This window comes from Pongo pygmaeus, chromosome 5, assembly GCF_028885625.2.
Source record: "Pongo pygmaeus isolate AG05252 chromosome 5, NHGRI_mPonPyg2-v2.0_pri, whole genome shotgun sequence".
Taxonomy (NCBI): domain Eukaryota; kingdom Metazoa; phylum Chordata; class Mammalia; order Primates; family Hominidae; genus Pongo; species Pongo pygmaeus.
Genome location: NC_072378.2, coordinates 40,148,163 through 40,163,361, shown reverse-complemented (window position 1 = coordinate 40,163,361; position 15,199 = coordinate 40,148,163). Strand labels below are relative to the sequence as shown.

Below are 15,199 nucleotides of genomic sequence, written 5' to 3'. Positions count from 1 at the left end.
GGTCTTAGGGTAAGTGCATCTTCAGTTTTACCAGATAGTGTCAAATTGCCCTTTGAAGTGTTCCTATCAGTTTAATTCCACCCTTAGTGAAGAGGAGTTATTTTTGGCTCCACATCCAGTATGATGAGCATGATTTTTTTTTTTTTTTTTTTTTTTTTGCCAATCTGATGAGTATAAAACAGAGTCTCCTTGTGATTTTAATTTATGTATTTCCCTGATTCCAAGTAAGGTTAAGCATCTTTTCGTATGTTTATGATTCTATGGCATCATTTTAATGTTAGCATTACATTTACATGCTTTAAGAAACTAAAGGATTTTTTATTTTAATTCCTCACTGGAAAACTTGCAGAGGAAAGAAAGGTTGAGGATGGAGGCAGAGGGAAGACTTCCTTTTGCATCCTGGCTATGAGACAGGGATTTTTTTTTAATAAGCCATAATATTAGAGATAAATCACATGAAGCAGAAATTCCAGCCATTCCTGGGCAATGTGGGGAATGCATTTTTTAGACCTTGTTGTCATTGTCTAGGAGCAGTTCTGAATGATTTCATCATACCTTTCACCTGCAAGGCACATAGCTCTATGGGTATAGCAGATAGGCTGGAGGAATCAAAGGAACCATTTGTCCATCTTCCTACTGCAAGAAGCACCATATATTGACCATATCAACAGATGAAATGGCTCCTCTAATAACATACCTGGAAGGAGACTCCACAATGTCCTTCTACTCCCAAATACTCTTAAATGAGAAAGAGGCATCCTAAGGTATTTTTCTAGTATCTTTTACATCCTGAGCAAGATGGACTTGTTTAATTTCCATCCACTTTGAGCATCTCCCTCTTATAGCAATAATCTTCACTTCTAGATCCTTCCCCCATGACATTGCTGAGTACCTTGAGGACTCATCTATATGTCCCCTATCTCTGGCTCAAGGATGGTGGCAAAATAGATCAACTAGTTTAGAAATGCTTGAGAGTAAGGACCACATGTTATTCAACTTCAAAGTTTCAGGAGGCATTTGATTTATGTTTCTTAAGGGAAGGAAATTCTTCCACATTGAATTTTCTCTGAGCTTTAAGAACAGAGTAATGGTAGAAATAAACAAGCCAGTCTTGTTCAGGTTATAAAAGATACCTTAAAAATACCTTAGGGGCTGGGCGCGGTGGCTCACTCCTGTGATCCCAGCACTTTGGGAGGCCGAGGCGGGTGGATCACGAGGTCAGGAGATGGAGACCATCCTGGCCAACATGGTGAAACCCCATCTCTACTAAAATACAAAAAATTACCCAGGTGTGGTGGTGGGTGCCTGTAGTCCCAGCTACTCTAGAGGCTGAGGCAGGGAAATCACTTGAACCCAGGAGGCGGAGGTTGCAGTGACCCGAGATTGCGCCACTGCACTCCAGCCTGGGCAACAGAGCGAGACTCTGTCTCAAAAAAAAAAAAAAAAAAAAAAAAAAAACCTTAGGATACTTCATTCCCATGAAACCTTCCCTGACTTCCCCCAGCTCAGAATGATCTTTCCTCATCCATGTGTTGCAGTAACACCATATAGTATAATACTTAGCGTTCCAATGGAAAGAAAACTATGTGGCAAATAATAATAAATATTTATGGAGTACATACTATGTTCCAGGCACTGTTCTAAGTATTTTACATATATTAATTTTATCCTCATTTGGGAGTAGGTATCATTACCATCACCATTTTACAGACGAGGAAACTGAGGCTTGGTTTCCAAGACTACACTCCTAGCAAGTGGTGAAATTTGAATTTAAGTCCCACTAGTTTGACTCCCGGAATCTGCACTAGAAATCACTGTGCTATACCAAAACTTCTCCTGGAAACACACAAGCCCTTAGATGCTTCTTGCTGTTGTTCTGGTGAAAATGCAGCTGTGGGCTTAATAAGAAAGTAATTATCCTTTGCATCCTTATCTTGGAAACCCACATCAAATCCTTAAGGCCTTAGAGGAATTTGCTAATTCCTTTCTTATTAATAAAAATTCCCAGTCACAGGGGTTTGCCTCATATGCAATCAACCTCACTTTAACAGACTGGAGCTCTGGAGGTGGGTGGGAATTTTGCTCACCAGAATTCACTCCACAACACCTGACTCAGCACACAGTGTCTCATACCAGGCAGCTTCCCAGATATTTGTTGAATGACCACAAGCATTAACAAATAAGACTTACACAGCACTTTGCAGTGTGCCAAGGACTTTTCATATACTTTACGCCATTCCGGCTCACTTCAGTCTGGTACCACCAGTGTTACTGTCATTTCCATTTCACACATGACTAAAACTGAGGCTCAGAAATGCTCAGAAGCTCATCTAAGGCGGTGCAGCTAATTAGTGGAAGGCTGGAATTCAAACCTAAGTCCTGACACCAAGTCCCATGATACCACATCTTTTGTTACTAATTAAGTTGATCCCTTTTATTCTTTGTCCTCTGTATGTGTATGTGTGCATGCATGCATACACAGAGAGAGAGAGAGAGAGAGAGAGAGAGAGAGAACTGATCACTCTTTCTGGACCAGTGGAATAGGCATCAGCTCAGAAAAAAAGGAAAGAATCTAAACCAAGTTCTTGTTTATGGACTATGAATGAATGAGTTAGCTAGTGACTGAGTAAATGAATATACACATGGATAATTGATACATACAGTCAACAAGTATCCGCTGAGCGCTAACTCTGTGTCTGCCACCAGACACTGCAAACACTGCAGTGACTTAGGCAGAGTCCTAGCCTTCTAGGAGTATCAAATCTGTTGACAGAAGAGTCTCAATAGCAACTAAATCTGAGAAAAGAAGCTCACCTTGTCAGAGCCCCATTTGAACAGGAAATGGTATGGAAAGGGGAAGAAAAAAGCCAGGCTCCGCCAGACTCTTCCCATAAACAGAGGAGGCTGGGGAGGATGCCACTTCAGGCCAAACTCCAGACAGTGCTCTGAGAGAGTTAAAAATAACCCACACAGCCCCACTGACCAGGACAGCAATGCCCACAGACTTCCAGAGGGTTAGCATTGTCCCAGGCTACCCAGGACAGTCTCAGTCTGTGACTATTCCCTCCAGTGTCCCATCCAGTTAATGCCCCTTTCACTCTTGAGAGTCCTGGTTTAGAAAGTAAATTATATGGTCGCCTTTGCCTTCCAGGAAATTCATGACTCTCCAGCAGCCCCTGGGCAGGAAAACAGTTTGGCTTCCCAAGGTCACTGAGTTGCTTATGTCTGCTCCTCTTTACAGGACTTCTCCTCACAGCCCCCACCCCACAGCCTGCACAGGTTCTAGGGAGACAGCACCCAAGTCTGTGTCTGTGTTTCCTTCCAGTGTTAGCACTGAGGCTAAAGTGAGTCACCATGGGATCCAATACGCATGAGCTTCAGATTCAGGCATCCCTGTTTTATATCCTAACCCTGCCAGTTTCTGCTTCTAACATCTTAGGCAAGTCACTCAAGTTTCCTCATCTGAGCCTCAGTCTCCTCATCTGTGAAAACGGAGTGATACTCCCACTCCCCACCTGATGGGATTGCTGTGAGGATTTGGTCAAACAGTGTAAGTGAAAATGCCTGGCACACTGCCTGCTTCTTAGAAGACTGCCTACCCCAGCAGACTTTCTAGAACATGTGAACTCTCAGCTAGAAAGAACCTGGGAGCTGTGAACGTCTCAGGAACCCCCATATATCACTGTCAAGCCTCTGCACTATTGAGTTGGAACAGCTTCTTCATCTGTCAAGAGTATGCAAAACATGGCACAACTCCTTTATAAAACTTTGGCCATACCTCCTAAAGCTGGACATATGCATGCTGAATGCTCTCGCAGTTCTACTCCCAGGAATATACCAAGAGAAATGCATTCATGTGTTCACCTAAAAGCGCACAAATGTTCACAGCAAGGCTACTCACAACAGTCCCAGACTTGACACCACCCAAATGCCCATCGACAGAAAAATGGAAAAAGTGTGTTATATTCACATAATGGACTACTACACAACAATGAGAATGATCTACACAACGACAAAATGCTGAGCAAATGAAGCCTACACAAATAAGCACCCACTGTATGATTCCATTTATATGAAGTGCAGCAAAAGGCAAAACTAATCTATGATGCTAGAAGTCAGGATAACGGAAGGGTAGTAACCAGAGACGGACACGAGGGGGCTTCTTGGGCAGGGCTGGGGTGGTGGATATTCAGTTTATGGAACTATATTGAGCTACATCCTCAAAAATTGTGTATTTTTTCTGATTTATGTTGGGCTTCAATAAAAAGTTAAGACAAAATAAAAATTTTTAATGGAGAGTATATTTCTTTCTTTGGTAGAGAGTTGAGTGGACCAGGTAGGCAGTAGACAGCAAAAGGCACTGAGATGTATTATTTAATAAATGTTTGTTGAGCCCTAACTCTGTGCCAGACACTATGCAGGATGCTGGGGAAACAGCTAATGAGATGCGGTCTCTGTTCTCTACTATCTTCACCACCACCACCACCATCATCATCTTCATCCTCACTAACATTTCTTAGTGCTTACTATGTGCCATACATGATTTCAAGGGCTTTTTTTTCTTCTTTTTTTTTAACCAAGTAATGTATTAACTTTACCTCCAAAACAATCTGCTTTGCAGATGAGGAAACTACGGCACAGAGAGATAAAATAACTTGTGCAAGGTCACACAACTAGCAAGAAGTGGAGCCAGAATCAGAATCCAGGCCATCTGAATCCAGGGCCTGTGCTCTGAAAAACAGCCTTATGCTGCCTCTAACAGTTAAGAAACCTGGTCTGTTTATCAGCTGTCAGCTTCAGCTTCCATTTAGGCAGCCACAGACATCAATAACATTACCTCTGTTCAGGGCAGCGAGGATGGTAACTTATTGACTTTGTGTCTTGGAAGGGCCGAGCAGTTCCTAACTGTATCTCTGGGCAGCTGCTAGTGCAATGCTTCCTGGTGGGGAACAGTCTGATTAATACACTGACAGAGATTACAAAAGAAATAGAGAGTTATAATGGCTTGATCCTTCTGCAGCCCAAAGTCCACAGAAACTCTGAATCTGTTTCAAAATAACTTCAGAGCTGCCTCTGGCACTGTGAAAATATTGACGTATCTCCCCACTGACCTGGAATCACTTTCTCCCCTCCCTGCCCTGGTCAAGAGAACTTGGAGGCAGGGGGCTCTGGTGTCTGGGAGGAAACAAGGAAGGGAGTGTTGACACTGACCCCCCGGGAATGTGGTCAGACATGAGCTGTGAGTCTGGATCCCAGAGTCTGGCAGATCAAGCATTCATCATACAGGCAAGCTCTGCTTTGGCATTCAGGATGGACAACGGGTGTACATAACCTGAAAGGCGGAATGTTCAAAGCACAGCACCAAAGACCGCCTGTGCTTGGGACAAAGGAGCAAGAAACAAACACCCATAGGGAGGAATCAGATTTGGCAGACAGCCATGCAGTCATGACATGAATAAGCACGCAGGCAGGATGGCGGCTCCCAGTGGGCCAGCAGGGTCCCTTGGGACCACCCCCTTCATACTGCAGAAGCACAGGTGAGGTAGAGAGGAATTCCCAAAAGTCAACTTGTCCAGCCCTTTGTCTCCAGGCAGGTTGGCAACAAGGCCATCTCATTATGCTTCCACCCAGATACATCCACACCCCTCAGATTAGCATGGGGTTGGGGAACAAAAGCCAATTTGCCAATAAAAGTAAGACATTCACTCAGTCTGCCCAGTTTTGCCACAACTCTATTTGTAGAGAAATCAGTTGAGGGTCACCTAAAAACCACACAAAGCACAGGGGGAAAAATGTACTTTTTCATATCCTGACATAGCTACCAACAATTACCTAGAAAATAATGGACTCCTCTAAAACAATTTCATATAAAATTGCTAAAACTTGTAGCATTTTTCCAGGTGCTGTGCTAGGAACTTAACATGCATCTTCCCATTTAATTGTCTCAACAACCCCATGAGGAAGGAAATGTTATTATCTCCATCTGACAGATAAGAAAACTGAAGCCCAGATAAGGTTCATAACTTGTTGGGCAAGTTATTAAATGGCAAAGTAGGTAGGGTTTCTTCTTGGGAGGCAGACTCTGGGATGGAGTACAGTGGGCAGCAGGCTTGTTAGGAAGGGCTCCTCGATTCAAGTCCTCCAGGCAGGAGGGCTAGTTGGAGGCAGCACTGGGTAGAGGGAGAAATGGAGCTGTGATGTAGCCTCAGCTAAGGCCTCAGCCAAACCCACAGGGAGCCCTGAAGCTGGCACGCCCGTTAGAATTGTCCCACATTGCGGCAGAGGGGCCAGGTAGTCACAGCTCCCCACCACCATTGGTTTCAGGGTGACCCAGGAGAGGAGCATGGGCAGGAGTGCCTGACACAGCAAGTCTCTTTAGCCGGGGCTGTTCCAAAAAGGCTAACCACGTCCAGCACTCCCTGCAGCTGGGGACTCAGTACTCAAGAGGGTCAGAGAGCACAGTCCAGTGTCCACTACACAGGGATGTGGACCCAGCCAGGCGAGTTAAGTGCAGGGCCCACATGCTTGGCCATTATACTATGCTACCTGATTTGCTCCATCAAAACTGTTCTCCAATCTCATTGATCAGCCTACTATGTTTCCTGCATATTCAGTAATTAAGGAGCTCCAAGGAGGTAAGCCTAACTCTGATAAGCAGGGAGGGCAGTCATAGGGGCCTGATGCTTGATAGCTACCCCAGACCCAGGAGACAGGAGGAGGCCATGCACACCAGGCAGTCACACCCCAGGGTGGTCAGCAGGCTGTGTACATCCATCACGCAGCCTGAAAGCCAAAGCAAAGCTTGCCTGGGTGATGGATGATGCTTGATCTGGCAGCTCAGGGACCCAAACCAGTGATCATCCAGAATGAAACCACACTTAATAGCTGACTGATGACAAAATGAACACCTCACCAGGAACAATGTGATCCCAAATATGTAAAGCTGTGTAAGTCTAGGCATAAAGAAGTCAGAAAAAATAAAAATGAGTTACATCCAGTGTAGGGATAACCTTGACATATGGTCAAGGGAAAGAAAAGTATGCTACAGAGTAACATGTACTATAAGATTCCCTTTCAGTGAAAAATACTCAGGCAAAACACCTCCATCCTGTAGACACAGTAGGTATTTGTATGGACAAATGAAGTTACAGCAGGATATATTACTAGGCTATTAACATTAATTACCAGGGTGTAGAGGGGGGTGAATACATTTCTACTTGTCTTTATGTATCTTTGCATGATATTAATTCACTTGCTTAAGCAAGAAAGAATTACCTTCATAATATGGAAAAATCAAATGAAGAATATATTTTTAAAAATGACCTGCCTAGTGTCATGTGCATAGTGGAGCATATAGATAAATAGTATTTCATTTCCTCTCCTCCTGCCCCTCTTAGGAGGCAGCTCCCAATCGTTCATTTGGGGAGGATCAAAAGAAATATTTAACTCAAGGTGAAGAGTTTTCTGTGCCCTCCCCTTCACCATCAGAATAGAACTTCATTTTTACATTATTCCACACACAATACGTATCTGCCACCAAAACAAGTCTGCCACTAAAGTCTATAAAAATTATGCAACACATTCTGTAGTCAAACAGCAAAACTGTGCATTATTTGTTTGCTATTATTTGTGGCCATATTTCTATTACAGTGCTAACAAAAGAGCCAAATCCCAATTCTCCTGGCACATACCAAACCAACTCCCAATTATCTTGGCACATATCCATGAAAAGCCTAAAGAAGACAAAACCCGACTTTTCACCACATCTGCTGACAAGAAATCAAAGAGTTGGTTTTAAGTTTCTTCCATCTTTCCCTGTCTCTGGCTACCCCCTAGAAGTGTTGTGGAGGGCAGGAGCCACCAAACAGTGGGGAGATGAGAACACAAAGTATCCACATAGTTGATAAACTGGGTAGCTCCTGTCCCTCTGGTTATGGAGATTAGCTCTTGCAAGCCCATCACACCTGGGCAAGTCCTACTCATTCCTCAAACTCAGACATGATTGCCTTGGATTAAGGGCCTAATTGACATGGTTTAGCTTACAGGCGTCGATTCTACAATGCAATTTGACTTTTATGAGCTGCAAACATGTAGAAAGCATGAAGGAGACTTGGTCCTTCCTCGACGGTAATGCAATGTGTTCAATGTGATGACAGAGTTGTGTGCCAGGTTCACGAAAATAAGGAGGAAAAGGGGGATGGAATGAGCCTTGCAGAGGGAATTTGAGAAAAAAAAGGGACACCTGAGCAGCCCTTGGAGGATGAGTAGATCAGGAAGACCAGGACTGAGGAAAGGACTTCCAGGTAAAAAGAACTATGTATACAGGTGCACTGTTCTAGAGACTAGATTTGGTGCAATAAAACTTCAGTTAACCCTTGAGGACTGATGTGGATTGCTGGTCGACACAGCAATTGGTCATACAAAAGCAGCTCACTCACACCTCCTGGGGCCTGATCTGTGTTGTCTTAAAAGGACACCGTTTATCTCAGAAACCTCACATTAGTGTTTCTTCACACAAACTTACTGCCTATTTTTTCCTACTTCATCCCTTGATCTACCTTGTGATATTGGATTTAGATTTTGACTTTTGCCTAGTTTATTCTCTATGTGGCTGATTGCTAGTAACTACAGCAACCACCATAGCTATAGCTAATGTTACTCTCCGCCAGGGGCTGACAACCCTCACAGTCATCCTATGAGGGAGGTATTTTATTATCATCCCCACTTTTCAGATGAGAAAACTGAGAATCAGAAAGGTGAAATAATTTGCAGGCTCTTTAATAGGTAAGTGTTCCAGGAATCATACATAGGTTTATCTGATTCTAGAACCCATATTCTTAACGACCATGCAGTAATGACCTTCCCTAAGCTACTATACTTGCTCTGTCATGTCTGGGATCCAGAGCAGGAGCCAGCAAATCTTTTCTGTGAAATGCTAGATGGTAAATGTTTTCAGCTTTGTAGGCCATGCAGTCTCTGTCACATCTACTCAACTCTGCCATTGCAGCACGAAAGCAGCCATAGGCAAAGCACAAATGAACAGACATGGCTGTGTTCCAATAAAACTTTATCTATAAAACAAGATGACAAGCTGGGTTTCACTTTTGAAATTGACAACTTCTAATCTATGGTATCTTGTTCATTTGTTCATCTACCCAATGTTTATTGAGCACTTACCTTGTAGCTGGCACCCTCCTAGGCTCCAGGGATACAGGGAGAACTATACGAAGTCTGCACCCTCATACGGCTTAAATCTAGCAAAGTCTTGGCTGTTTCTTTTTCCCATGCCTGGTATCGTGGGTCCTAACTTTGGTGCTTTTCACTCCTCTTAGACCAGTGATTCTCAGCTTAGACTTCAGATCACCTGGGAAGCTTACAGAACTATGGACACCTAGGTTCCATTCCCAGGGAGTCTAATTAAATTGATCTGGGGTGGGCCCAAGTATTGATACTTTTACAAGCTCCCCCAAGTGGTTCTAATTATAAATGTGCAGCCAGTGTTGAGACCCACTGCTTGGGGAACAGTTTGTTTTCTGTTTATTCCACTTACTTAATGTGTGAAATATGGTAAGTTTTTTAAGTCCTCAGAATTTGGGCTGTGAAATGTGGTTAATACCAATCTCATACGATTGTCAATGATGTTTAAATGAGACAATGTACCTTTCAAATGGTACAATGTTATATAAATTTAAAGTACTGCTGTCATTGTGACATCATTATTAGATTTTAATGTTAGGTACTGCCTCAATGATTTCTTTCCTCAGTTTTGACCTTGATTCTCAGGACAGTGTTTGAGCTTTTTAAACAAGCTCTATGGAGAGCTCACTAAATAGCCCAAATTCATGGGTGAGTGAGCTAGTGGCCTTTCCTTTATTCCAATAGAGGGTCACATGGGGCTGCCATTTGCTTGGCATGGGGAGCACTATTCTGTGCGCCACTTTTGTATAAAGGGTCTCCATCTCCAGGCTATCTGACCTCTGAGCACAGTTGTTAATCCTTGAATAAGTGGCTTATTTACTTTGACCTGTGGAAAAATGTCTAAACCCATGTACTTTCATGAACTTAGAACTGGAGAGGGGAATGGCATTAACATTTTACTGAGCAGTTTGCTAGCTTCTTCCCATGTATCATTCCATTTCATTTTCAGAACAACCCTGGGGAATGAGAATAGTTATTGTTCTCATTTAACAGATAAAGAAGACTCAGAGAGGTTAGCAAGCTTGTGACCTGGTGGTGCCAGAACTCAAATCTCTGTCTGCTTGATTCTAAAGCTCTTCCTTGGAACCACAGGACGTACCACAAATAATTCAGCTCCTCTTTGGCCAGGATTGAAAGAGACATCAAACTGCCTAAAGTTCATTTTTTTACAGGTTCTTTTTTTTTTTGGAGGGTGAACTCAGAAAGAAACCCATAACACCTATTAATAACCATAGTCTGATAAGTCTTGGCCAGTGCTAGCATAACGCTGCACAGGTTCCAAGAACAGGCACTTACTTCCTCCCCCCACAGCATCTTGACTGTGCAGTTTTAGAACCTCATAATGAAACAAAAAAACAAACCAAAAAATGTGGAGAGAGTTGGAGAAATAGATGCTGCCAAGAGCGAGGAATTCACTGACCCCCGCTCTGGGCCATCTCAAGAGAAGTTGGCCACTGGTTGAACATCTTAAAAGCTTAAAAGTCATCCCAGGCCATGGTTAAAGAGGGAGCTTGAACAAAACAAAAACAAATGTGATCTTCAAAGTCTTAAATGTCAACTTGAAGGATAACTTACAAGCTTTGAGATGGGCCAAGAGGACCTGCAGCTGCTCTCTAACATCAGATGCTCCTTTGTTCCTTTGGAGTAGTCACTCCCTTGGATAATGTATCAATCAGGGTTCGGGGGGCAGCCTCCCACCCCATACCCACTGGAGATGTTTGCAATGACTAAAGCTTTCATTCTTTACAATCCATCAGATTCCCCCATTACTCTGACCTGAGCACCCTTGACAAGGATTGGCTGCCTACCCGCTCTCTGACCTCAGGCTTGTCCTTCAAGATTCAATTGGTCCTTGACCCTCCTGCCCTACCTCCACCTCCCTACCTTTCCCCTCCCCACCATACTTATACAACCTGCTCTTCTATCCTTCTCCCTCCCTAAAGAGCACAAACACAAGAGTGATTTCTAGGCCAGACATCCAGGATCCCTGGTTTCTTCTCCCACCCCTCAGGATAATGGACCAGGGATGCTCATGGAAAATCTTCACTGGTCATCTTTTCTAGAGGAAGGAAGTAAGGGTGAGCAGAGCCCTAGAAACTCCACCCACTGGCCTTCAATCATGGAAAATATGTAGCTAGATTTGGGGAGAGGTTCTTTCCAAGCAATACTGGCTCGTGATGGCTGAAAACCTGAAAAATAAAAATACCGCACTCCCTTTATTAAGGGTCTTACAACATTCTGAGCTCTGTTCTTAGTTCTTGTGCATAAATGTTTTCATAATAACCTGGGGAGGGAAATACTATCCTTATTTTACAGATGAGGAAGCTGAAGCTCAGAAGGAATAAGTCATGTAGCCCAGGTTACTAATTCATATTTAGGTCACAGTTCTCTCTCTCCAGGCAGCTGATCAGAAATCTGCACTCTTTCCATTGTTGTCAGGCTGCCTCTGAAGTCCAGGGCTGAATGACACAGGATCCTCGACACAGAGTTGAGATCTAGAGGGTCATCTGCTATCAAAGCCAAGGATATCCTTCAACTTGTTCTTTCTGCCAGCTGTGTTTGCCCTCTGGACCTTCAAGGATGTCTTGGAATGCATCCCATCTAATTAATCTAATCTCAAAGATGACCAAAGAGCTGGCCAGAAGATTGAACTGACAGAATGAGCCATGAGAAGGCTTCAATGTCAGCCTAGGCATCCATGGCCTGGGAATTCATCCTAGCCATAGTGAAATGTCTCCTAGTACAAGCCCAGAAGCATCAGCACTCCACTGATCCCACACGCAGCACTCCCAGAAACCCCACATGTAGAAAGAGTTGAAAGCCCAGTTCTTGCCCCTCACCTGTCCCTGAGGAGTTGTATGCTGGGATAAGAGTATTTCTGGGAATCCTGCTCCGAGGGGTCCCTTCTGTCCCTGGGTAGTCTTCTATGTTTAAATAATGGAAATGAATGAAATCATTTAAACTTGTTACTTCCATTGGCTCTACTAAAATCAAATAAGAAAGCCTCATCTTTCATTATCTCTATGCCTTCTCTACTGCCTGTACTTGCCCTTTATCTTCATTCTTTACACCTGGATCCAAGGCTATTTAGTAATGGGGAGTTTAACCTGTTTTGCATCAAAAACTTTGGAGACAGTCGGGAAAGAAGACTGGGGAGAGAACATGTTCTCACAGCAAGCAGTAGTATTTCAACTTCCTCCACGCTCACCAAAAACAAAATCATTTACCGGCCTTCCTATTGGTCCTGCCTGCACAGCCTCCGCCTTCTTGAGCCCCTGACTCTCTAAGTTCTAATGCCCAGGAGAATGTTCTCTCCTCTTTTTGTCCTGATGGGGGCACGAGTATTCCCTCAGCATCCGAGGCGCTGGAGGAAAAGCTCTGAAAACTCAGCTGGGAGTTAGGAGCAAGAGTTTGCAACTACCAGGGAGCAAGACAATAATAGCACAGTTGTTTGCATAAAGGAAGAAATGGGGGTTAGATGCAGTTCCCAGCACAGATGAAGAAATAGACCATTTATCTTCCCATGCCTAAGGCCATGGCCATCACCACACAGTCACGTATGTGTAAATACACGCAGGCATGTGCATCTCATGGGGACCAGTGACTCCTGTTTACATGCACCCTTGTTTACGTTGTCTATGGGATGATTTCCTCCCCCTTCATTACACTTCAGTCGACAACGTACTCCTGAAGTTAAATGAGTCTGTTTCTGACATTGCTGCCTGCTCCATCTTTTATGGAACGTCCCTGGGGGTCAATTTATATAATTTCTAAAATCCTTCCTGAATCTTAACTTCCTGTGGGTCTGTTTTTACATCCAGATTTCCTCCCTGTCCCTTCATTCTCTCATTTTTCTAGCACAGAGGGAGAGTCCAGTAATCTTCCTCCCACCCAGACACTGTAGGTTGGCTCTATTGCAAAATACAAAACCAGAGACCTGGCTAGCTCAAAGCTGAAAATTCAGGCTGTCTGTGGTCACTCCTTTGTGGAACCCAGCTATTGACAGGCAGTGCCTGGCACTGTGCTACTCAGGGATGATGGATCCATACAGCCCCACTGCTACTTTTTTCCCCTACTCACCGTAGAGCACACTTTCCGCCCTAGGCCCTAGGGAAAATCCATCCCCCGCTTCAGTTGGTTTTGCAAAGAAACTCAGGAAACTAACACCAAACTCAGAAGGGGGAAAACACAAGACTTTGAACTTTTTAAAGATGGGAAGCTGCTTTCATTCCCACGTGGGCATCAAGGAAAACCTATGGGGACTCTTTTCCGGAGAGGTGTGATTTTCCTCTAACCCTCTGAGAAACGTTCCAAATCCACTCCAAAACTGTGGAGAAGTGGCCGAGGCAGAGAGAGAAGAGTTAAATCAAGCCCAGACCTCAGCAATCTGTGTTCAATTTTGATAAAAATCTCTCTCCCTCTCCCCCACCGCCCCCCTTCCTCCACCCCACAGCTCAGACACGTCTCTTTATGTTAGGAGCTTGCATCTTGTTTGGGGCACCACACGCGGCACTCCCAGAGAACCTGGCACGTACCTCACCGTGGCCATGTGGCAGAACCATCCATCCCACTCCCAAGCTACGGCTGGACACAGGGCCACAGCGTCCTGGCCATCACCACCACCTCTCCCTCTTCTTTCTCATTCTCTTCACAAAATTACCTGCCGCCAGACCAAGTCCCTCATTCCCCGGTTAAGTCAGAGTCCCGACGCCTGGTAAAGTCAGGGCATGAGGTTGGTTTGCGACCGCAGGTGCTGAGAGCCCCAGAGTCCAGGGACCCCTTTCCTGAGATGCCCCTTCCCCCGCCCAGGGTCCCACTGCCACTGAGAACAAGAACTTCACGGCTGCCCTGCCCGCTGGCCAGAGGCCAGGCCTGCAAGTGGGAGCTGGGGGCTTGTGAAGACTTCAGCCCAGCCGAGTGAAGGTTCAAGCTGAACCCGGAAAAGCCACCACCAAAAAGTTGTCAGTTTTGCGGGGGTATCTTCTGTGTTTGTCCACTTGTGACAACCAACAGTCAGGTTTCAAAGCCGCAAGAAAACATTTTTAAAAAGTTTTCCAAAGACATTTCCTATGTCCAGATGTGCCACTACAGACAGACGCAATCACACTCATACACACACACACACACACAACTCACACACAGAGAGGCCCTGGGAGCCCACTCCGGGGTCGGCGGCTCCTGCAAACACTTTGGAGAAACAAAACCGCCAGCCTGCGGAGCCGCTGCCTCCCCAAGCCCCGCGGGGCATGCTAAAGAAAGCAGAGGGGAGAGAAGTGTAGGAGCCCAGCGGAGAGGGCTCCCCGCGGCCCCGGCCCCAAGACGGGGAGCTCCAGGGCCGGCCGCACTTACTCCGAGGACCCCAGGGCGCCCGCGCTCCCGCAGCCCGAGGTCCGACGCCGCCGCCCACGCTCCGCTCGCTCCTGCGTGCTCCGCGCTATCCCCGGGAAGCCGCGGCTGCCGCCCCTCCAGGCCCGGCCTCGCGCCCGTCCGCCCGCCCCGCTCTGACGTCAGGCGTCTTGGAGCGGGATATTTATGGCAAGGATACTCTGAATTTTCCCTAGGTAGAGTTCTGATTGCAGTTTCTTGGGATTTGTAATTTTCACACTTTCAGACCGAACGGAGGCGGGGGGAGGGCGCCGCCGGCAGGGCGAGGCGTACAATGAGGGTAGCTGTTCCCTACTTTGGCAGGGAGCCTTCTCAGGGCCCCTTCTGTTTTGGAAACATGGAAGGGTCAAGGAGGCAAAAGTGGCCACCTGGGCAGCGGGTTTCTCCCCGGCTCCTCCTCTGGGCTACGGGCAAAAGGTCTGGTCTGAGGCCGGCTCGGAGGTGGAGGTCCTGGTGCCAAGGAATCCCCTGTCCCTCCCCAAAGTGTCCCTGCACTGGACAGTGTGTCCCAAGGGGTGCTGGGCAAGACGGGAGCGAAATCAGGCAAAACAGAACAGCTAATTAGGAGCCCTGGTCCACACCCTAACAACTTTTCCATTTCTTTTTTGGGAGTGTA

The 15,199-nt window shown here is 45.5% G+C and overlaps 1 protein-coding gene across 3 annotated transcripts in view; it reads right to left on the bottom strand.

Annotated features, from left to right (window-relative positions):
- DAAM2 (dishevelled associated activator of morphogenesis 2) overlaps positions 1-14,701 on the bottom strand; it is a 119,717-nt gene extending 105,016 nt beyond the window's left edge. For 2 of the 3 annotated variants that reach the window (XM_054490872.2, XM_054490878.2), the window contains exon 1: positions 14,548-14,701. The gene's annotated coding sequence lies outside the window, so the exon portion shown is untranslated. The remainder of the gene's footprint in view (positions 1-14,547) is intronic. The other variant, XM_063666185.1, reaches the window with a different exon arrangement.
- Positions 14,702-15,199: the final 498 nt, after the last annotated feature.